Source organism: Plectropomus leopardus, chromosome 7, assembly GCF_008729295.1.
Source record: "Plectropomus leopardus isolate mb chromosome 7, YSFRI_Pleo_2.0, whole genome shotgun sequence".
NCBI lineage: Eukaryota > Metazoa > Chordata > Actinopteri > Perciformes > Serranidae > Plectropomus > Plectropomus leopardus.
In genome coordinates, this window is record NC_056469.1 from 19,652,791 (window position 1) to 19,661,367 (window position 8,577).

General features: G+C 39.9%; 1 protein-coding gene across 1 annotated transcript in view; it reads left to right on the forward strand.

Annotated features, from left to right (window-relative positions):
* Positions 1–4,650: 4,650 nt before the first annotated feature.
* Positions 4,651–8,577, forward strand: part of si:dkeyp-97a10.2 — a 29,005-nt gene continuing 25,078 nt past the window's right edge. Inside the window, exon 1 of the mRNA XM_042489916.1 lies at positions 4,651–4,694. The gene's annotated coding sequence lies outside the window, so the exon portion shown is untranslated. The remainder of the gene's footprint in view (positions 4,695–8,577) is intronic.

Below are 8,577 nucleotides of genomic sequence, written 5' to 3' on the forward strand. Positions count from 1 at the left end.
TCATTTTTGTTTCACACACCTTTGCGCAGGGGACTCAACAGTGACAATAAACCTATCTAGGTAAGTGAGGGCATTGTCAAAAACAACCAAAATGACTGCAGCTGATGTGGAGCTCTCTGTTGAGGATTAGTGCAGCTTTAAATAAATGTACTGATGAATCCTTCATCAAAGTGTTTACACGAAAACTGGCAACGCCAAATACATTCATAATGTCATCTGCTAACGAATAGTGCCTTGTAAAGATTAGGGATTTATGTACAAGCTTTTAAATCCTTTCCACTTCAGGATGTAAAGATGAATAAAAAGATAATGTATGTTACAGTGCCTTTTTGAAGTACTTTTGCTTACTCAGGCTGATAGAACAAACAGCCTTTTTTTTGGGTCAGCAAAAATGTAATTTCCAAGAGACCCTCAGCATTCCTCAGAAAATATTGTCCTTATCAAAAGCTGTTCAAAAATATATGATAGTGAGCAATTTTATATAAGCGAACCCTGCCAAAAAATGTTGTAAATGTCACTGTTAACTCCCCCAAAGGCTTGCTTAACATGAGGTCACATGGCACAGCGGTGGCATTTTGAAGAGCAGAGATATTCCAAGGCTCTCTGGGCCACATTTTGTAACATAAGGTCAAGTAAAAAAATAGGCAGGAACATGTTGGTTCTCACAAGGTCTGCAACCAGTGTTTCTTTTCATCATCAGTTATTGTTTCTGAGTAATCATTTGTTATTAAATGCCAGAAATAATGATCACTGGTTAGCAGAGCCTAAAGTGATGTTTATAAATGACTTTGTCTGATAATAAAGTAGGCATAATTAATGGTTCTACAAATGAAAAGCCAGCAAAGGATTGGTAGTTTTTATGCATGACTAAAACATGAATAGATTCTCAAAATTAAGCTTTTGAGCTTTCACTTGAGTAACTGGTAGTTTCAGCAAAGTCACACATCAACACCCACCAAGTCTTGAACCCAGAACCATCTTATTGTACATTTTGGGGCCATCTAAACAGTAGCAGTGTTTACAGCCAGAGTTACTGAACTGAACGTCAGCCCGAGGATTCACATTATGTCTGTTTTGTTTGTTGCATCTTGTAATCAACAATAAATCCTCTTGTTCTCTGTATATTATATGGTGTGATGCAGATGGACCCATATGTAGGCAGGTACATGAAACAGGAGCTCAAATAAGTCATTTTTTTGGTTCAGACTGATGCAATGAAACAGCAAACTGCAAATCACACAACCAAATCAAAGATCAAACAAAGACTGAACTAAAAGCCAGGCCTTAAATACAATCTAGTCTGATGAGGGGATGAAGTGCAGGTGGGGAAAAGGGCCAGATAAGCTCAGGTGAGGGGAATAAGGTGATGAGGCAGAAGCTCAGGCAGGGAGCTGATTGTCTGGGGATAACTGAGGAGCAGGAAGGGACTAACGAGGCTGATGCACTTCAGGTGTGTAGACGGGCAAGAGAGGGGAAATGCAGCACAGGAACACAGCAGGGGCAAAACAGTGCACAAACCCCCCCAAAACAAGAAAACACAATCTACGGAATAATAAACTGAGTGAAAATAAAGACTAATACAAGTAACTTGAATGAGTCTTTTACTCTGTCCACAAGAGTCTGAAGACATTGGGACACAAACTGTGACACTCTAAGTGTCGGGTTATGCAAGATCAGAACTACTTTCTACGCCATGTTGTTCAGCCATGTCAGAAATCAGAGGAGTTTTGTGGTGTCCGGTGACTCAGTGGATAAAGCAGGCATCCCATATATGAAGGCAGTGTCCTTGCTGCAGCGGCCACAGGTTTGATTCCAGCTCAGGGCCTTTTGCTGTATGTTATCCCCTCACTCTCCCCCTTTCACGTCGTTGTTTCTTAAGCAGCAATGATGTGTAGACGATGAAGAAACCTCTGCTGACACTGACTTAGTTGCATAAGAATCAATTTATTACAACAAAGTTCAGCATCCACCAGGCACCATGGTCTGCCTGGGAGAAGATTCGGGACCAATGTGAATCTCTCTCCCTTACAACTCATGCATGTGTCTTATATAGGTACAAGTATCTACACATTTATCAGTCACCCATTGTGTTCAACCACAAAAACCCCAAGGGGACACATTCCATGTAATTTAAGCCATGTGTCCGTACTCCAGACATCAGACCCCAAGGCCTAACCATCCCTTAACCTTTGACCTCAAGATAAGACCCCTATAAACAGAGCATAATACACCTCACACACTATCAAACTTCTGCACTATCTAATAAAGCCAAAATTGCCAAAAAATCCTCTTAAAAAAGAAAAAAAAAATCAGAAGTGTTTATGGTTGCTTTGAATGGCCATACTCAAAGGTGGATTGAAAAGCCAGATAATTTTGAGAGGGGGGAGAGATGTTATCATTTGTTGTGTATCATATTGTGTATGTGGGGAGAATGGCACTCTTTTTTATTCTCTCCTGGAAGGCATTCATAGTGTTACACCCACACATTACTCACATGCAAAATATCAGAAATTATTATATCCAGAATGGAAAAAGAATGCTAGAAAGAGAGGTTCAAACCCTGGCTTCTTTCTCACCTCCATACAGCTGATGCAGAGAAATGATCGGGCACAGCCCATTGAAAAAATGTGCGTGGGGCTTTTTGTACCTTATTCAACCATCCAACAATTTCTGCAGAAAAATACTGGCAGCTTCAGGCCCTTTCCAAGTAGATCCATTTAATTACATTTTCACTAGATTTTTGTTAGTAACACTTTATGTACTGCTTTTGAATGCTACATAAGAGGGTTAAAAATAATGGTTGAAAACACACTAAAATCTAGATGTGAGCAAATAAAACAGCAATTAGGTGTTTATGAAGATTTTGTAAAATATATATATATATATATGTATATTTATATGACTTTGTCTTTGAAGCATCCAAATAGTAAATAAATTATTGACTGTACTCATTCGCAAGAGAAATATTGGCATTTTTTCTACAAACCACAAATACATTACATTTGGACATCATGTAGCAGATGGGTTGAAACTTAACATTTCAGCAACGCTGTGGTCAGGAAAAGATCATCTTCTGGCCTAAAAAATAAACTGTTTTGGTTGCTAAAAAGCAACTGAAAAGGCAGCAATGTCGGAGTAAAAAACAGTCACTTTTCATGATACTACCTCAATGGAAACACAGCAATGGGTTACAGATAAACACTCATTTTAGGTGGCTAAAAAGTTTCTTGGAGACGCAGCGATGACTCAAAACAACCAGTTTTGTTGTTGTTTGGTCTGAAGCAGTGGTCTGTAGCTCGGCAGGCTTCTTGCCATCAGTCGTCCCCTCTGCCTCTCGCTGACACAGTTAGTTTATGTAATGGAACTATGTCACTTTAGAAACGTTGAAATGATGCATATGAAACATAGAAATGTAACAGATCTGTGGTTTGCAGTTTGCAGTGGTTTGTAGTTACAATGCCAAGATTTTCCTCTAGTGACTGGGCTGTTGACTTCACCGTGTGACACAGCTGTATTCATGTTTATTGATATTTGGCATTCCCTTTCAATCAGGACTGTAAAGTCAGTGTATATATACGTCTTATGAATGCCAAATATAGGTGTTAAAACAGTGTTGCCACTTTGTTGTTTTGTTCTGAGGATCAATGCTTGTCATCGTTGACATGTATTTTTTGTAATTTGTTGTTTTCAACCACTAAAGTTTGTAGACTGAAACTGTGACTCAGAGCAATGCAAATAAATGTGACTTGATGTGATACAGCAATCAGACATGTTTAATGAGTTGCTGTAACTGAGATAAATTCATTACGGTTGGCAAATCTGCCACTCAAATCCATTCTCTATTCCTCCTGTGGGTGTAAAAAGATATATTTAGAATTTAAAAGTAGTCAGGCTGAGCTGCTGAGCCCCAATAAGTAGGGCAACACATTCATATCAAATAACACACATTCACACTCATACTGGGGCCACATACTGTATTTAATGAGGATGCAGGGATGTCCACAAGAGCCTGACCAATGCTACTGGCTATTAGCAGGTTAAAGATATCTGTATTAGCATGGATGATGGCTGGAAGTACATACAGTGCACAGTGCAGGAAAAACACACAAGCACATCATTATTGTTCAGCAGAATATAGTTCATAGTACTACTATAGCACGTGAGCTTGTTGAGCAGCTGTGCAGATATTGGTGTAGTCACACAGTACTTCAGAGCTGTAAAACACCCTTCCTTGAGTACACACACTGTGTCTATGTCATGAGTATTTTTGATTGTGTGTGCTCCACTTTACAGTCACAAGAAAGTAGGCCGACCAGTGAAGAAGTGACTGAAATCTATCCAGTTGCTGTCATGCAAATATAAGTCAAGTTAAAGCAGAGCATAGCCTGTGTCATACAGTTTATTTAAAGTTCACTGACGGCCTTGTGATAAAGGTATATGGGTCTACACTGCAGGCATGGCATGTAGGACAGAAATGCTTGTTTAATCGGGCTTCTGCCAGCACCATTACTCATCATGACACTGTCAAAAGAGTACGGCTAGGCTGAGCTGATAGATGAAGCAACTTCTGTGTTTCTTCACACAATTATCTGCACAACAACAGCACACAGCGAAACACATGCAATTTATCGACACTCATCGGAGCTGCAGGTTTGCTACTGGAGTCATCCGCTGATCTCTGTCACCTCAGGCTGGTATGTTGGCATATTTTAATCTCTTGTCTACTTTAAACTGTGTAGCTGGAGTGTCCAGTGCATGCATCGCACACAGATGAAATAACACATCGGAGGCTACTTCCCTACAAATGAAAAAAAATGTCTGCAATCAAACAAACTCTTGCTTGATACACTCAGTGGTTAAGCTACTACTGGCAAACTCGGTCCAGTGTGACCAGTAGCTTATAGTGGCTAATGTTACCTTTTATGTCTGATTCAGTTCACTTCTTCGCTATCTGTATCTGTGCTCAGAATTGGCAGATTTTAAACTGGAAGTACTTGTAGGCAGGACTTATACTGGAGATGGGTTGGGCTTAATCAGAAGTTATTTTAAGCCTAAAATTGATTTGGGTTGATCAGAAGTTCATTAATGCATTATCCGTAGGAGACAGACAACCATTCATACCTACGGGCAATTTAAAGTTACCAAGTCACCAACATACAAGTCTTTGGACTGTAAGAGGAAGAACCAAGAGAAAACCCATGCTCACATGGGAAGAACATACAAACTCCACTCATTAGAAAACTATTTACAAAGCAATTTCAGGATTAAGCTTTGGATCATTTTTGATCACAAGAGTTCGAATACAGCTAATGCAAAAGAGGATTTTCCCTAATCGTTAGTACAGATATCGATACACTTTATTCAGATGAAACTTGTGCTACTACAAAAAAGCTTATCATCCATACTGAAAATTTGCTTCATCCCATTATTCAGCTCAACCCTAGTGTTTACAAACAACAACCGGCAAACTGACAGTCCTGAGCGGTATTCCTTTAAATAAACAGCTAACAGAAGTGTAACATCCATCAACTTGTTTTTGGACATTAATCGTCTATGTGACAACCCTTATCTCTCCTAGAATCATTAAATATCCATGTTAAGCCTCCATAAGAGTCATAAAACTAAATTTGTTCAGAAGGAAACAAGTAGACGGACAGAGCTGAAGCACACAGTGGTCCAAAAAACACTAAACAGAACATAAAATTCACTATAAATGGAACCATTTATGACAAAAGCCATTAACCCCATTTTGTTAAGTATCCCTCCTCTTACTGCACTACGATGCTTTCTTTTCTGTTCTTGGCTCACATATATTTTTAGTGACTTGTGCATCTGCTCCGTTTTGTATGATCATCTTTCTTTCTTTTGCTGACTTTGGATTTTTATTGCAACACATGGCTTAATTATGTGAGGAACTATCTGTGCTGCGATTCCAAGAAAGTGCTCTTTCTATGAACTTCTGACAGGAGATGTGTGTGCGCTGCGCTTCTTCTGGCTGCTCATCTGCTGTGGTTTCAGTCTGTGAACCTCTGCTTCCTTTAAAACACTTGGTAGATGTCAAGTGTAGTTCCATTACAGGCGGGTATGACGTTAGTTTTATTTTTAGTCCTTTTTTTTACGAAGCAGCCCCTGTTCCAAGCAAAAATTTATGCTAAAGCTATGCATTCTCGTTTCTTTAAACATCTGTGTCTAAGCAAGGGAAACATCTGTAGTACTGATGTGTACCTACACCACATTATCCAGGACAAATGAATTTTCTCTTGTTGTATTTTATTGCCACAGAGGATATCAAAGATCTGTTGAAAAATGTTGAATCCGAGAACTCCTCGGGTTGGTTTCTTATTTATTTTACTAAGAAATATCGGCAAATAAGCCTGTCTTTATTCAAAAGAGAAGCCGCAGTGACAGTATGAAACACAACATGATACGCTCAGCCGAATCAACAAAAGATTACGATACAACACAACGCTCTTTGAAGTTATTGTGTTTGATATGTATCCCTGAAGGCAGCAGTTCACCTTTAAGCATCTATAAACAAGCTTGTGACAACTGAGGATTTCCTTGTTGCTGCACATGACTGTATTTTTCTCCTGTGCTTTTTATGTGCGCTGGACTACAGAGAAGAATAACTTTGCCGATGGCTTGTATTTTAATTTCAGCACTCACCATCAAAGTTGCACAGATGGTGAAGGCCTTGAGGAGAAAAAATGGAGGGGAGTGATCAATAGATAACCTCAGCAAAAACCCTCTCACATGGCTCCCCCTTGTGGGATGACGGGGCCCTGGCTGCCACGGTGCAGTTTGGGTACATGATTTACATTTTATGCACTCCCATCGAGAGCGATTTACAGTCAGTGAACTGTTGGGGATTCACTGTCCTGCTCAAGGACATTTTGATTGGATAGATGGCTGTGGCACAGACTGAAGCTATAAATTCAGGGTCATGCTGTCACACTTAAAAATGTTGAGGGTTTTTTTGTTCAGCTGCCCCTGGTGTGTTAAGTTAATCATAAATTTGTTTCATTTTATATTCCTCTGAGACTCATATTCATGTGACATTTCACTAAAGGGGGTCAGTGCACAGAGGCAGCGGTTCAGTGTCTTGCTCAAGGACACTTTGCACTTTGACAGGGGTGGACACATGGATCTCAAAGGACTTACCAGTTCACTTCAATGATGATATGGACTTATGAGGACTATCATGCCTGACCTTTTTCTTTCCCCTGGTGGTGGAGAAAAATCGCCATTATGGGGTGAACAAAAGAAAGGCAGCATCATGAATTTGTATTCACGTGGAGCCGCTAAGTAATTGGACTAAATTCTGTCTGGGCCTTATGGCACCTCCTGTGTTATTTCAAACAAAAAATGCCATCAAATCTATAAAAATATGTGTGCCTGCTGAGCTGGACTGAATTTAAATTAAAATTGGATTAGGATTATATTGGCCATCTTGTGGTATTAAGTTTTCCTGTGCAAATCTCTTGAGTAAAATCAACCCTGGCTGTCTGCACACTTGAGGCAAGAAAGCTCTCTGCTGCAGTTTGACACGCACCAAAACGAGCATTCATCAATACTAAAAAATGCCCTATTTGCACACACCGCTCTTGAGCTATGTTTCCCTTTAATTTATGCCTCCAAAGGGATGCGTAAACAATTACAATTACTTGCGGCAGTCACAGTAAATCATGGTAAATCAGTATACTAAAACAACACGAGGAGATTTACATGCAAATTGGCTCAGGGAAGGAGGCCACATCAGCGTTTGAGGTTTACTGGGTTGTGCGTTTCAAGACTACAGAGGGTCTTGTAATTTCAGTTGTTTGGGCCATAAACAACACACTTCACGCCAAAGACAGCAGGAGGAGTATAGTATACAAAGTGCTATTCGTAAATCGGCTCCAAACTTTTCATAAATCACAGCTTTCATCTGGAACCAGTAGGCAATGCTGCAACCTTTTCTAGTACCAGGTACTCAAATACACTCCATCTCCACTCATTACAGTGCTAGACTACCGTGAAGTGTCTCCAATAGTGAGCAGCAGGACTGTTCATCAGAGGTGACGTACAAGTGGGAGCAGGGGATTGGGAGACTGATGAAGCTGTGATCCAAACACAAGCTCTGCACCTCCACAACAAGCCGAAGGAACAGATTCATCTGAGGAAAATCAACAACAGTGCTCGGTGTACACAGGCGCCATGCATAATTAGCACTATAGACACAGTGAGCAGAAATATGCTCAGACTGCAAACAGCTCTGTGATTCAGAGGAACACCAGAATAAATAGGTGTTTTTGTGGTTTGACTTACTGTCAACATGCATGAGGATGTGTTTTTTGTGCTGAAAATCAAAAGACCGTCATGTTTGGAAGGATGCATTCATTTTGAAAGTAGAGGCAGAATAAAGTCTTGATTCTGCATTCTGCTGTGAATAGTCTAGTCGACTTTCAGTGTGATGGAAATGAGGCAGACAATGTGCTGAATTTGGTTTTAGCAACAAACTTCATCCAGGTTTATATGCAAACATCATATGATCGTAATCAAAAAATCTTTATTATAATTGAGAAAATAAGAACCCAA